The sequence below is a fragment of the Aquarana catesbeiana genome, linkage group LG02, assembly GCF_042186555.1.
Source record: "Aquarana catesbeiana isolate 2022-GZ linkage group LG02, ASM4218655v1, whole genome shotgun sequence".
NCBI lineage: Eukaryota > Metazoa > Chordata > Amphibia > Anura > Ranidae > Aquarana > Aquarana catesbeiana.
Genome location: NC_133325.1, coordinates 84,019,322 through 84,035,421, shown reverse-complemented (window position 1 = coordinate 84,035,421; position 16,100 = coordinate 84,019,322). Strand labels below are relative to the sequence as shown.

At 41.6% G+C, this 16,100-nt stretch overlaps 1 long non-coding RNA gene across 3 annotated transcripts in view; it reads right to left on the bottom strand.

Moving 5' to 3' along the window:
• The window catches only part of LOC141126999 (uncharacterized), a 115,639-nt gene that overhangs the window by 56,015 nt on the left and 43,524 nt on the right, over positions 1-16,100 (bottom strand). For all 3 annotated transcript variants that reach the window (XR_012241476.1, XR_012241474.1, XR_012241475.1), the window contains exon 2: positions 13,468-13,720. This is a non-coding gene — a long non-coding RNA (uncharacterized lncRNA). The remainder of the gene's footprint in view (positions 1-13,467; positions 13,721-16,100) is intronic.

Below are 16,100 nucleotides of genomic sequence, written 5' to 3'. Positions count from 1 at the left end.
AAAAAAAGGGGATATAAAACATGTATTAATAATAAAATGGCACATGGGAAAAAACTCCCCATATACTCCATCACTGCAACCACCTTCAAAGCACCACCCTAAAGATCTAATTAATAAACATGATAAACATATGTGTGCGTCTGTTGTATAATAATTCGCGATCATACATGACAAATTGAATATCAATGATACCACAGAATAACCCGTTTATATGATAAACATTCCATATTAATGCTAATATTACGCTCTCTCACCTGTGTAAGGAAAAACACTAAGCAGATTATTATCTGTCAGAGATGAAGCAATTTAAGTCGAATTCGACATTGAGTCCCGTGGGTACCCCCACTTGGGTCTCATATATCCAAAACGACTCACGCCGACTCAATTGTCGAATAAAATTACCTCCCCTCCAATGAGGGGTCACTTTTTCGACCCCCCAAAATTTTAGTTTGGCGGGGCTTCGGGCATGGAACAATCGAAAATGCTTGGAGACATTATGAGTGACCAAGCCTTTTTTAATGTTATTCACATGTTCCCCTATTCTGATATGCAAAGGTCTAGATGTTCTCCCTATGTACTGGAGGCCACATTCGCACTCCATCATATACACTACCCCAGTGGTAGAACACGTGATGAAGTCCTTGATTTGGTAAACTTTCTTAGTTGCCGTGGCGACAAATTCCTTACGTTTTTTAGTATTGCTTTTAGCCTGTTTACATGGTGGACATTGACCACAGGCATAGAAACCTGTCAATACATTGAAAATCCTGTTCTCAGATGGAACTGGTGGGTCTATAACCCCAGGGGCCAGCTTGTCTCGCAAAGAAGGGGCCTTTTTATATACAAACTGAGGAAACTGAGGAAGAACTGGACCTAACACTCTGTCCCGTTTGAGAATAGGCCAATGTTTGCGAACGACCCTTTCAAATTGTTTGTACTGAACGTTAAAATCTAGGATCATTTTGATATTCCCTGATGTGTCCTGTCGGACTTTAGGGCAATTGGACACTAACATATTTCTATCGAGCGCCCGAACGTATTCTATATCTTTATCGATACTGATCCTATCATACCCCTTTTGGATAAAGCGGGATGCAAGTACCTGTGATTGAGAGATGTAATCACTCTCCTGTGTACAATTGCGCCTAATGCGCATAAATTGTCCCTTCGGGATATTGCATAGCCACTGAAGATGGTGACAGCTTCCTAGGGGGATGAACGCATTGCGATCTGTCGGTTTGAAATGATTCATAAGCTTAAACTGATTTCCCTCCAAAGAGATGTCTAAATCCAGGAATACAATCCGTTCGGTACTAATGTTCCAAGACAGGACTATATTCCTGGTATTCCTGTCCAGTTTCTGCATAAATAAATCCAATTTAAACCTATCACCCGTCCAAATCATAATAATATCATCAATGTATCTCTGGTAACAGACAAGTTCGGGGGGCATATTATTGTAAATAGCGTCTTCCTCCCAGTGTGCCATAAATAAATTGGCAACACTGGGAGCAAACCGAGCCCCCATGGCTACACCTCTCGTTTGGAGGTAAAATTGTCTGTTGTACCAGAAATAATTTTTTGATAAACAAAAATTTAAACAATCAAGAATATAACTCTTATGTCTCCTAGTAAGATCGGATGTTCTGAAAGCCCACTGCACAGAATTCAAGGCATCCTCATGGCTAATGATTGTGTACAGTGAGCTAACATCCGCTGTTATCAAAAAACAAGATGATAAGTCGGGTAAAGATTCGATAATCTGAATGATATGTTTAGTATCCTTCAAGAAGGAGTGAGTTTTAGAAACCATGGGTTGAAGAAAAAAATCAATGTATTGACCCAGTCTGGAAGTGACTGAGTCAATACCATTGACTATAGGTCGGCCTGGTGGATTGGTACTACTCTTGTGTATTTTGGGCAAAAAATATATTATTGGGGTGCGGCATGCAGATGGATCCAAATAGGATGCCTCCTTAGCATTCAGCACCCCAATATGTTTCCCTCTTTCTATCAATGAGTGTAATTCCTCCTTATACTCAAGCATGGGATCTTTTGTAAGCTTAACGTATGTGTTATAATCGCTTAGTAAGTTCTCCATTTCATGATTGTAGTACACTTTACTTAATATCACCAGACCCCCTCCTTTATCTGCCGGACGTAACACTAAATCCTTCCGTTCCATCAGTGATTGAATACCCTTCTTAATAAACTCTGGATCATTCACTTTCCGGATCTTAAGTGATTCAAGATCCTTAGCAATCATGTTTTTGAACACATCTATATGTTTGGTGTCCAGGTTGGGAGGATTAAATACTGATTTATTACGGAGGGTGGAATGTTTACCAGATGGTTTCATGATATTAGAATCTGTCCGGACTGTAGTATTAGAAAGATAATACTTCTTTACATTCAGATTTCTAATGAATTTTTTGAGACTAATATAAGTCTGAAATTTATTTAAATTACGGGTGGGTGCATACTTAAGACCTCTGTCTAAAACCTTAATCTCATCTTCATTGAGAGGTGAACCACTCAGATTATATATTCCTGCTCCTAATGGGGTTTTACTCTTTTGAATTCTCCTGCCTCCTCTCCTTCCTCTGCCATTTTTCTTTTTCTGTCGTGGTTGGCAGGAGAAGGCGCAACACTCAACCCCCCTCCTGGATTGGGAGGAACCGATGGAGCTCCCCTCCCTGCCCCCACAGGGATCCTGTGAAAATCCCCCCCCCTCCGTGGTCCAGGGTTCTGTAGAGGGGCAAAGCGATTTTGAACAGATATGGGATTCCCACCAGGATGAGGGAACCTCCCTCTATTAGGATATGGGTTGGTGGATCTGGATGTATTCGGGTATTCATTCTGATATCGCCCAGATTCCATCCTCCCATATTGGCCAGTGCCACTAGAGTTTCCTCCTGGATGATGACCCCCTGAAAAATAATTGGGACCTTTGTGGAATTCCTCATTATAAGGAGGGTTCCAAGGATATTGTCTAGATGGTGAATCATAGAAAACATCCTTACGGCCCCGACCTTTTTTATTCTTGCCTCTCTTATTGGAGACAACCCTATAAGGGTTGGTGTCGTGGGGTGTCCCCACATCAGCATACTCTGTATACTCATAAGAAAAAACAGGTTCATCTATGGGGGTGGGTAAAGGTGTATTGGGGTGCTCCATAACCTGGGGGCCTGGATGTGATGGAATAATATTCCCGTCCCCCGATTTCATCTGCCATTTGTACACATTCCCTCTCCCAAAATCCTCCAGATCTCTTATGTATTTTTTCTTCTTTTTGTTTTGTGTTTCATAGTCCCATTTCTGGAGCTTATTCTTTAACTCAGCTGACAGCCTGAGAAATTCTTCTGATTCTTTATATGACTCCATGGAGTTCTTGAGCTCCATAATCTGAGTTTCAAGCTGCGTCATTTTGCGCCGTTTGCGTGACAACAGGAATCCAACCAATTCCAGGCCTTTACTAGTGAAAAAATCTCCCCATTCTTTTAATGAGTCCTCATCCATAAGGCCATCATTGGGAGGCACTTCCCATCTCAGACGTCTAGGAATCAGTTTCTCAGTTAAATATTGCTCAAAAGAGACTATGTCCCACCATGTTTTAACTTTCTTTTCAAATAAATATCCGAGCTTCCTAAAACCCAGGGCTAAATCATTAGCCTCTTGGGTGTTCTGTTTTTTTGAGAAAATTTCCCCTAATTTAATCTCTCTTATTTCTAAATACTGGAAAATTTCCATGATTAATGCTGCTAGACCGAGGTATGTTTCAGAGATCACAAATTAAAGAAAATACAGTCAGCGCAAAAATACAACTGTCACAAAGGAAACAAGCTGCTGAACACTAAAGGTAAACATATAAAACCTCAAAAGACATATGGGAAACAAAGCAGTGCAGCGCTATACTAAAAGTCCAAATAAAGTCCCAAAAGAATTGGAAAACGCATATGAATGGAAAGAAGGATTCTCCTCTGTACACAATCATTAGCCATGAGGATGCCTTGAATTCTGTGCAGTGGGCTTTCAGAACATCCGATCTTACTAGGAGACATAAGAGTTATATTCTTGATTGTTTAAATTTTTGTTTATCAAAAAATTATTTCTGGTACAACAGACAATTTTACCTCCAAACGAGAGGTGTAGCCATGGGGGCTCGGTTTGCTCCCAGTGTTGCCAATTTATTTATGGCACACTGGGAGGAAGACGCTATTTACAATAATATGCCCCCCGAACTTGTCTGTTACCAGAGATACATTGATGATATTATTATGATTTGGACGGGTGATAGGTTTAAATTGGATTTATTTATGCAGAAACTGGACAGGAATACCAGGAATATAGTCCTGTCTTGGAACATTAGTACCGAACGGATTGTATTCCTGGATTTAGACATCTCTTTGGAGGGAAATCAGTTTAAGCTTATGAATCATTTCAAACCGACAGATCGCAATGCGTTCATCCCCCTAGGAAGCTGTCACCATCTTCAGTGGCTATGCAATATCCCGAAGGGACAATTTATGCGCATTAGGCGCAATTGTACACAGGAGAGTGATTACATCTCTCAATCACAGGTACTTGCATCCCGCTTTATCCAAAAGGGGTATGATAGGATCAGTATCGATAAAGATATAGAATACGTTCGGGCGCTCGATAGAAATATGTTAGTGTCCAATTGCCCTAAAGTCCGACAGGACACATCAGGGAATATCAAAATGATCCTAGATTTTAACGTTCAGTACAAACAATTTGAAAGGGTCGTTCGCAAACATTGGCCTATTCTCAAACGGGACAGAGTGTTAGGTCCAGTTCTTCCTCAGTTTCCTCAGTTTGTATATAAAAAGGCCCCTTCTTTGCGAGACAAGCTGGCCCCTGGGGTTATAGACCCACCAGTTCCATCTGAGAACAGGATTTTCAATGTATTGACAGGTTTCTATGCCTGTGGTCAATGTCCACCATGTAAACAGGCTAAAAGCAATACTAAAAAACGTAAGGAATTTGTCGCCACGGCAACTAAGAAAGTTTACCAAATCAAGGACTTCATCACGTGTTCTACCACTGGGGTAGTGTATATGATGGAGTGCGAATGTGGCCTCCAGTACATAGGGAGAACATCTAGACCTTTGCATATCAGAATAGGGGAACATGTGAATAACATTAAAAAAGGCTTGGTCACTCATAATGTCTCCAAGCATTTTCGATTGTTCCATGCCCGAAGCCCCGCCAAACTAAAATTTTGGGGGGTCGAAAAAGTGACCCCTCATTGGAGGGGAGGTAATTTTATTCGACAATTGAGTCGGCGTGAGTCGTTTTGGATATATGAGACCCAAGTGGGGGTACCCACGGGACTCAATGTCGAATTCGACTTAAATTGCTTCATCTCTGACAGATAATAATCTGCTTAGTGTTTTTCCTTACACAGGTGAGAGAGCGTAATATTAGCATTAATATGGAATGTTTATCATATAAACGGGTTATTCTGTGGTATCATTGATATTCAATTTGTCATGTATGATCGCGAATTATTATACAACAGACGCACACATATGTTTATCATGTTTATTAATTAGATCTTTAGGGTGGTGCTTTGAAGGTGGTTGCAGTGATGGAGTATATGGGGAGTTTTTTCCCATGTGCCATTTTATTATTAATACATGTTTTATATCCCCTTTTTTTTTTTATCATTCTTTATAACTAAGGGTATGCCATTTGAACTGAAGTTGTGTTCCGTTCATGGGCCCAGCAATGGTTACAAACATTGTGACATTTTATTTTATTCAGATGTCACTTAACATGTTAACCAAAGGCTGTAGTCCCATTTAGCTGATTTCCATGGCGACGGCTTGGGGAGGGTTTCTGGTCATTGGGGGTGGTGCCTTTGCTCCCTTTGTTCCAGCCTCAGGTTATCAACAAGTTGGTGTAATCACGTGACCGGCCGTCATGGCGTAGGTGACGTCACGGCGGCCGTCCTAGTGGGGAGGTTCCAAAGCAAGCTAATCGCCTTGGCGACGGCTTTGGGGAGAGGTCCGGTTACTGGGGGCGGGATTTCTGTACCATTCACGTTATAGTTTTTAGAAATAGTGGGATCACATGATCGGCCGCCCCGACGTCATTGACGTCACGGCAGCCGTCCCAATGCATAGTAATTAGAGCGTCCCGCCCCTGGAGTGACGGCCTGTGGGAGAGGCTTGGGTTACCAGGGGTGGCGCTCTTCTTCTGGGTGTGGTCTAGCTCCTCTAATAACGTAGGGTCACTTGATCGACCTTCCCAGCGTCACTTGTTGTCATGATGATTTTAAAATTCACTTTTAAAAAATTTATTTTACTAATATGAGTTTCCTGCTTCCTGGGTATTGTGTCACATGACCGGGTGTCATGATGCATAACTCTTAGTCACTATGGGGACGTATTTGTTAGGGTAGGAAGTAATACCTTTGACCCCTTGGTGGCTGCAGCTGATTGGACGGCACCCCCGGGGGGATGGATTACCCTATAGGAAGTAGATATTTGGGCTCTATATATATATAGATGTGATGTCTTTTATCTCCATTACCGCTGAGGAAGTCTAGAGGACGATACGCGTGCGGGAGCTTTTGGATATCACTGCAGCCATCATTCTAATCACGATACTTTTTTGATGACATTTTATCTGTATCCCAGCACTAGGGCATAGTGCCATGTTTGTGAGTACCGAATTTTAATAAATATTACTGTGTTTTAGCCACGCAGTGTGCACTATGTTTTTTCCATTTTTATTTCATGTAATATGATCTGCAATTTCGAGTGCCATTTCCATTACCGTGGGACCATCTACTTAGACAAGTCTTCATCCTTATCCACTGAGTGTGGTAAAAGCTGTTATGACCCTTCTGTTAGCTCAGGGGTCCATATGCTAAGGTGAGCGGTTTGGCTGGCCGGTGGTGGGTTCACGGACTTGTAGCACTGCATGGAATTTTTTTGAGCACCTACATCATTCCAGAGGAGAATCCTTCTTTCCATTCATATGCGTTTTCCAATTCTTTTGGGACTTTATTTGGACTTTTAGTATAGCGCTGCACTGCTTTGTTTCCCACAACTAATAGTTGCCCTGTGAACAGATTTTTCCACCTGAGCTGTGGATCTCTGCAGCTCCTCCAGAGCTACCATGGGCCTCTTGGCTGCTTCTCTGATTAATGCTCTCCTTGCCTGGCCTGTCGGTTAAGGTGAACGGCCATGTCTTGGTAGGTTTGCAGTTGTACCATGCTCTTTCCATTTTCGGATGATGGATTGAGATGTTCAAAGCTTGGGATATTTATAACCTAACCCTGCTTCAGCAACCTCCCTCAGCCCCCTAATACTTACCTGAGCCCATCTCTAACCAGCGATGTTGCAGGAGAGACTCGGCTGCCCGGGACGTTCCCTCCTCATTGGCTGAGACAGTAGCAGAGCACCATTGGCTCCTGTTGCTGTCAATCAAAGTCAGTGAGCCAATGAAGAGAGAGAGGGGGCAGGGGCCTAGCCACAGCTCCGTGTCTGAATGGACACACAGAGCTGTGGCTCGGGTGTCCCCATAGCAAGCTGCTTGCTGTGGGGGCACTCGCCAGGAGAAAGGGGCAGGTGTGCCAAAGAGGGACCCAAGAAGAGGAGGATCTGGGCTGCTATGTGCAAAACCACTGCACATAGAAGGTAAGTATAACGTTTGTTATTTTTAAGCAAAAAAAAACGAGACTTTAATATCACTTTAATAGTTGTACTGTGCCCTTGAACTCACAAGCCTTACCCTACCATAGAGCCAGAAAACCCATATCTTGCACTGATGAGGGCTAAGAAGCCTGAAATCACTGTATGTAAATTGGTAAAACTGTCCCTGTAAAATGATTACTATATCTGCACAATAGACCAGTGGTTCTGGGTGTATTGATTGCTAAACAGGACAAGAAAGGAATAATTTGCATAACTCTACCCACTTACCCCTGAGCAGAGACTGATTTCCTTGTTTCTAGGTTTTGTGTTGGAAGTGAGGACGTGTAAACACCTTCTGTTATAAGTAGGCAATGCTGCATCTCATAATTAGTCCGAACCCTGAAGTTAGCTGCCATTGCTGGACCAATGAGATTCCCCACCCTACAGCTGCACATATACACATGGGCAGTGATGCTCATTACATCATTGAGCTAATATGGCCACACTTGACCATGTGCTCATATTAGGTCAATGATGTTACCAGCATCCCTGCCTCTTTGTGTACATCAGTCTAACGTGAAAGTGTGGTAGGGACCTTCTGTATTGTTTTATATATACCGGTATATCGTATACACCCGCAGACACGCACATAAAGGAATCCCTGCAAATAATCAGCACCTTCAAAAAGGATTTGAAATTTAAATAGTGTGAAATGTCACACTTTTACTGTTTTCCTTTATGCACCTAACCTGCAGTCTGCCATATTTTTCATTTAGATTAATATGCCCTCTAGCACTGAACCATCCCAATAATAATTTCATGCATTCTTCAAACAGCATCATTTTCTGATCTCTGCTAATTAATGTTAACATGGGTAATTTCACAAAAGAATTGCTTATATGCAAGCACATAAAAGAGCTCCTTTCTTGGTCTAATACTCCCAAGCTGTGTATCTGCCTTGTTAAGAATGCAGTAGAGCAGTGTGTCCCAAGTATGCTCCTTAGGGATCACTAATGGGTGAGTTCCCCAGAGTTCCATGTAATAGCACAGGTATGTCATTTTATAATAATAATAATAATACCTGCCTAATAGGATAATGTAACAATGTTGCTTTGTAGCATGGCAGTTGCTGAGAGTACAACATTTCAGAACAGTACAAAAATACTAAAACCACAATGCTCTGTTAATTTAAAGGCCAACTTTACTTTTGTACACATATTGGTGTTTAGTGGATAGAATCAGATACATGACAAAAACACACCATCATTCCTTTGTATTAAATGCTTGGAACAAAAGTGCAGGATGGGATTTTTAAGGTGAAAATAATGTGTTACACATCCACTGCTAAAAAATATAGATCGATTTTATTTGCAAAATGCAGTTAAAAAAACAATAATAAATGGATTCATATTAACCACGTGTTGATGTTGAACTTGGAGAAAATGTCCATCACGCTTTTTGTTTTACATGTTTTGCCATCTTTTTGGCTTCTTCAGGAACAGTGTGATGATACTACTAATGAAACAAATGAATCACACTAAGATATCGCATAATACATAGATCAAAGCATTTGGAAAAAAAATGGACCCTACTTAAACAAGGCTGCACTTACCATGCAAATACAGACACCCAACCTCCAAGAATGGATAAATCAAAAAGCAGTGTAATCTGCAATGTGGGGAATGGTGTCTGTCCACTGGCACCACCCAGGCCCACTGCTAGGGGTATCAGGACCAAAGCAGAACCTCATGTAGAGGTGGGTATAGGATTATGTAGCTAAAAAATTAAATTAGGGATAGTGTCATAATATTGAATATGTAACATACTAGGGTAAAATCTGCTGGTGGTGTGAGGAGCCTAATTATTCTCTGATTGGTGTGGTGGCAGACAGGGATTTTTCAAGCTACAAACAAATAAACATACGGGCATGTGAATCAGAGCAATCCTGGCTGCAAAGTACCGGTAGTCACATGGGCTTTGCTACATGCTAATAAACTGTTATTTATAATTGAGAATGTGGGTATCCATTAGTTCTGCAAAGCAGACCAAAGTGAAACAAAGTAAGCTGCTACCAAACTGCAAACAACAGCATTGTACCTTGAAACTGGGTGATTATAGTCTACAGGTCTCAAGCAGTCCAATAAAGGCATGTCCCAAGGATCTGTGTAAATACAAGACGAAAAACATTGCACCAGGATCCATTAGCCACTTCAGCCCCGGAAGGTTTTACCCCCTTCCTGACCAGAGCACTTATTACAATTTGGCACTGCGTTGTTTTAACTGGTTATTGCGCGGTCATGCAATGCTGTACCCAAACAAAATTTGCGTCCTTTTTTTCCCACAAATAGAGCATTCTTTTGGTGCTATATGATCATCTCAGCGGTTTTTATTTTTTGCGCTATACAAAAAAAAAGCGTCAATTTTGAAAAAAAAAACAATATTTTTTACTTTTTGCTATAATAAATATCCCCAAAAATGTTTTTAAAAAACAAATTTCATCAGTTTAGGCCAATATATATTCTTCTACATATTTTTGGTAAAAAAATTGCAATAAGCGTATATTGATTGGTTTGCACAAAAGTTATAGTGTCTACAAACCATGGGAAAGATTTATGGCATTTTTATTATTATTTTTTTTTTTTTTACTAGTAATGGTGATGATCTGCGATTTTTAGCGGTATTGCGACATTACGGCAGACAGATCAGACACTTTTGACACATTTTTGGGACCACTGACATTTAGTGTTTCTAACTGTATGGGGATAGGACTGAGTAGGAGGGGAGAGGAGAGGAAACATTTTGCTGTTCCTACATAGTAGGAACAAACAACATGTCTCCTCTCCTCTAACAGCACAGGGATTTGTGTGTTTACACACACAAATCCCTGTGCTGGTGATCGCGACTGCCGGCCATGCGCATCGGGTCCCCTCGTCGCGCAGCAGGCGTGTGCGCACCCCTCCGGTGGCACGCACGCGCCCTCTGGCGGTTTTTAAAGGAACCCCGTACGGGGTTTCGTGCAGGGGAGCCATTCTGCCCCCGTATATGTACACGAGCTGGTCGGGAACCGGTTAAAGTCCACAATACATGGGGGACAAGTTGGAGGACAAATTCCTCTTTCCTGTCCGTCTATACACACAAGTATAAACTGCATACCTCCCTGGCTTCACATGGGATGATTAGGCTCCCCCGCACTCTGGAAAATTGGCCGCAGGCGTTCAGGCTCCTATATACCCCCCTCCAACTCACTGGCATGTAACGTCACAGGTGAAGGGCAGGGTACTACACCTGCTCAGCAAGGCAATCCTGCTCATGCACCGCTACCCACCCACTCGCCATCTGTGCATTTTCAACATCAACATGTGGTTAATATGTAACAAAGTTCTAAGTTATTGCGCAGGTAAACCAAGACCATAAGCCGCTGGTAAAAACAATCAGACAATCTCAAACAGATGAGATCAGCATATACAAACAAAAAATTGCAGCGCTAAATAAATAGTGATGAAAAAAAAAAAAAAAACCTTTTCATTTTCAGCAAGACAGGAGACCTCAGCAACTTACTTTTGTGCCAATGGGAACGCTCACATAGGGAATGGCAAATAGTTAACCGGCAGATCATTATGGGGATCTGCTGGACGCGGTACTGCAGCCTCCTCCGTAGGAATAGTAGCCAGATACAGGGAGCAGGAGGAGGATCAATATACTTCAGAAACTGTTCAAGAGGAGAGCATTTTACTATTGAGTTTGAAAATTTTGTAGAAAGCGATGAGGGAGAAAGTCCAGGAAGTATTTAGAGTTTTACACTATGGGAGTATGGGGGTTTCTCTGATTCATCTTGCATGCATGGCGATAAACTATTTGCCATTCCTTATGTGAGCATTCCCATTGACATAAAAGAAAGATGCTGAGGTCTCCTGTCTTGCTGAAAATGAAAAGGGTTGATGACTTCTGCCCTTAGGGGATATCCTACCATACTGCATTTATGACTCTTATAATTTAGAGTCACTTCCTCTGGTAAGCAGCCATTTCTTACCATACGGTGGAGGCGCACCTGGGTGATTCACTGCTTTGTATGATATTCACTATCAAGGTGTAAATTGTACAGTGCCTTGAAAAAGTATTCATACCCCTTGAAATTGTCCACATTTTGTCATGTTACAGCCAAAAACATAAATGTATTTTATTGTGCTTGTATGTGATAGACCAACACAAAGTGGCACATAATTGGGAATTGGAAGGAAAGTGATAAATGGTTTTCAAATTTTTTTAGAAATAAACATCTGAAAATTGTGGCGTGCATTTGTATTTAGCCCTCCTGAGTCAATACTTTGTAGAACCACCTTTCGCTGCAATTACAGCTGTGAGGCTATTTGGGTATGTCTCTACCAGCTTTGCACATCTAGAGAGTGAAATTTTTGCTCATTCTTCCTTGCAAAATAGCTCAAACTCTGTCAGATTGGATGGAGAGTGTCTGTGAACAGCAATTTTCAAGTCTTGCCACAGATTCTCAATTGAATTTAGGTCTGGACTTTGGCTGGGCCATGCTAACACATGAATATGCTTTGATCTAAACCATTCCATTGTAGCTCTGGCTTGATATTGTGTGAGGCTTCCTTCACTAATGTACTCGATATGCGGGAGTTAAAAATAGGGAAGAGATATGCCCATAGCGTAATCCAGTAAAAACATGTATTTATTGTGGCAAACAGAGATACACTCACTTTTAAAAAGTAGAAAATCAGCAGTAATCCACGAGCGCTCATGTACACTCAGTTTTTTTTTATAGTTTTCTCATTTTTTGACAGTGCAGGAGTCACTCACTTATTTTATCAACTTGCAAGTATGTTCCATCACTATGATGCAGATCCTAAGGGACCAATATGACTCTGAACTCACAGGGAGAACTGTATGGGGCCCCACATATCCACAGAGAAAACCTGAACGGGTGAGCCTGTCCTTTCTTATACTCAACTTGTATACTATTGTTCAATGTATTATTTAATGACCTCGCTGCCACCATTACAAAAATGTTATGCAATTGTGAATCTCTGTATACTTATTATCTGTCCTTATGCTACATTATAGACTTTACTCTCCTGAGGAAGCGGTGAATACCGCGAAACCGGTCGAGAATCCAAGTCACTGTTGCAATCTCTGTTATTATTGGATGCAATTCATGTGGTTGTATATATTGCTTTGTTCTGTATTACAACTGTATATGTTATTGTACTTTCGAGATTAATTTATCTTTTTTAAAATGGCTTTCTATTAAAAACCTAGTTTTTATTCTACTATTTTTCTTTCACCTTTTTGTACCAATACCTTACTACCTCCAGTACCGAAATAGTCCCCTGTGGTTTCCCCTATGTGTGGGGGGTTGGGATATTTGCCGACAGAAGCAGCGAACTGCGACTTCCCCTACTCCCTACCTCCTTTTGTTGTAGATTATTGGGATGATGGTACCTTACATTTGGTAATTTAACTATTTAATGGTAGGCGCTCTGCCTTTCTGAACTCACAAACTTGGACATGGAGATACAGAGTTGGCCTGCCAAATATGCAGCCCAGACCTCTAGCACAAGTTTTGCTGATAAAGAGAATAGACTCAAGGAACATTTGGTCAAATATACTACGGACCTTATCAAACTCAAAGAGGGTATTTAGCTTCACATGTGGATGCTCAGTGTTGGGTGTCTTTTTGGGATCTACGTGTAGATTGGGTAAAAAAATTGGCGCAGTGCGAAGTTCAGGTTGTGAAATGGAAGTGGCAATGTTCCACTCACCTTTAAAATGAATCACTCACCTTTAAAGTGCTAGGTGCCACAGACAATAGTGGTACGGTAGTGAGTGCCGACAAATTGGAAGGTGATGGTAGTGAAAAAGATACATTGCTGGTGATGGACGTACTCAGCGATGTGCGGTTATTGGTGTGATTGGGACAATGTGTGTCTATCCCTGTTAGGAATGTGCATTTTTCTGGGGGGTTCCCAGATGAGGTGTTGTCCCGTCGTTTTTTTCTTAGACAAATTGCCAGATACATCCTGGAGTGGACCTAGCTGTGCAAAAAGAGCGGGAGGACAAAGATGACACATCAGAGTCAGTAGCTTCATTATTAAAAGCAGGAAGGCTATAGTTGCAATGCCCTCCAAGCCAAAAATTTCCCTCATTCAACCACTTATATGCTTGTTCCACATCATAGGCTTTTTTAACCCTCATCTATTTACTCTCCCAGGTCCCCAAATCTCAAATGATCCCTAAAAGTTTGATAAACAGACCCAGTATGAGATTATTAACTTATCCACCTACCTCCCTCCCACCAGATGAGACTATGGTATTAAAGCTAGGCCTCACTTTCTGTCCAGATCAGGATGCAGACAAGTTTGAATAGTAAAAGACCTGCACCTTTTTGCCAGATGTCTCATGTCCAAGGTCCTTTATGAAAAGGGGCAGGACATAAATGAACCCACAGCTTTTGATAAGTCCTCACTGGAAAATATCACCATGGAAGATCTAAGAGCCATTCAAGATCTCATGGAACTTTGGGAGGAGGGACTCCATGAGGAGGAGGACAGTCCTTGTGACACTCATGTACATGCCCTAGATGGGCTTGCCTCTATCATGGGCCCGACTCCCACTCCCCCTCAATCGTACAAGCCCAGATCTAAATCTTTTCCCATCCTGCAAAGCAACCCCAACATCTGGACCTTTGTGATCCAGGTAACTGAGGCCTTTGAATCCACCAATGGGAAACCCAGGTCACAACATAACCTTTCCCAGGCTCAACGGTGAGCAATAAAATAATTTCAATCAAACAAACATATAGTTTCAGTTCAGACTATAGACAAGTGCCCTCAGACAAGGGTGATAACTAGGTAATTTTTGGACAGAAAGGGATATGAGAACATGTTTTATCACATCATCAGGAACAAAGAGTGGTATAGGCCAGTGTCACCCACCTTTGTACAACAAAGTACTGTAAAATCGAAAAACATTATAGCACAGGCAACCCAGAGAGGCCTAATAGACTGAGATACTGTGAAGTTTCTGGGTAACTCCAATCCACAACTCCAACATTCTACGCCTTGCCTAAGGTTCATAAGAGCCTTACCTACCCTCCAGGTCACCAAATAATTTCAGGATGTCATTCCCTAACAGAGACTGCCAGACGCATGGTGGATAAATATCTTCATCCACGTATAACCAGAGGTGTAGCAAGGGGGGCCCGGTTTGTTCCCAGTGTTGCCAACCTATTCATGGCACACTGGGAGGAAGAGGTTATCTTTAAAAATCCACCCCCAGAACTTGTCTGTTACCAAAGATACATTGACGATATTATTATGATCTGGAAGGGCGACAGGCCTAATCTTGATCTATTCATGCAGAAATTAGACAGGAACAATAGGAATATCGTTTTATCCTGGAATGTGAGTAGTGAGCGGATAATCTTTCTTGATTTGGATATCTCTGTGGAGGGTAATCAGTTAAAGCTGATGAACCATTTCAAATCCACTGATCGCAATGCGTTCATTCCCCTAGGAAGTTGCCACCACACCCAGTGGTTGTGCAACATTCCGAAGGGACAATTTGTAGGCATCAGGCGAAATTGTACACATGAAAGTGGCTAACTTTCACAATCACATGTCTTGTCATGACAAATCTAGTATAGATAGAGATATTGAGAGTGTCCAGATGCTGGATAGAACAACATTGGTGTCCAATTTCCCTAAGGATAAACAGGATATATCTGAGAATATCAAAATGATCCTGGACTTTAATGTACAATACAAAAAATTTGAAAGAATTGTTCGTAAACATTGGCCTATTCTTAAACAGGATAGGGTACTTAGTCCAGCCCTGTCCGAATATCCCCAGTTTGTCTACAAGAAGGCTCCATCTTTGAGAGATAAATTGGCCCCTGGGGTTATCGATCCACCTGTGGTGTTCGAGAACAGGATATTTAATGTATTGACAGGTTTTTATGCCTGCGGGTATTGTCCACCATGTAAACAGGCTAAGGGTAATGTCAGAAAACGCAAATAATCTGTTGCTACGGCAACCAAGAAAGTCTATCTAATCAGAGACTTCATTAATGTTCTACATCAGGGGTAGTGTACATTATGGAGTGTGAATGTGGCCTCCAATATGTGGGGAGAACATCGAGACCTCTACATATAAGAATTGGAGAACACGTGATAAACATCAAAAAAGGTTTGGTCACACATAATGTTTCCAAACATTTCAGATTGTTCCATGCTCGCAGCCCCGCTAAATTAAAATTTTGGGGGGTTGAGAAAGTAACCCCTCATTGGAGGGGGGGGGATTATATTCGACAATTGAGCCGCCGTGAGTCTTTCTGGGTCTATGCGACCCGAGTTGGGGTACCCACGGGGCTCAATGTCGAATTTGATTTAAATTGTTTTATTTCAGATCATTAAA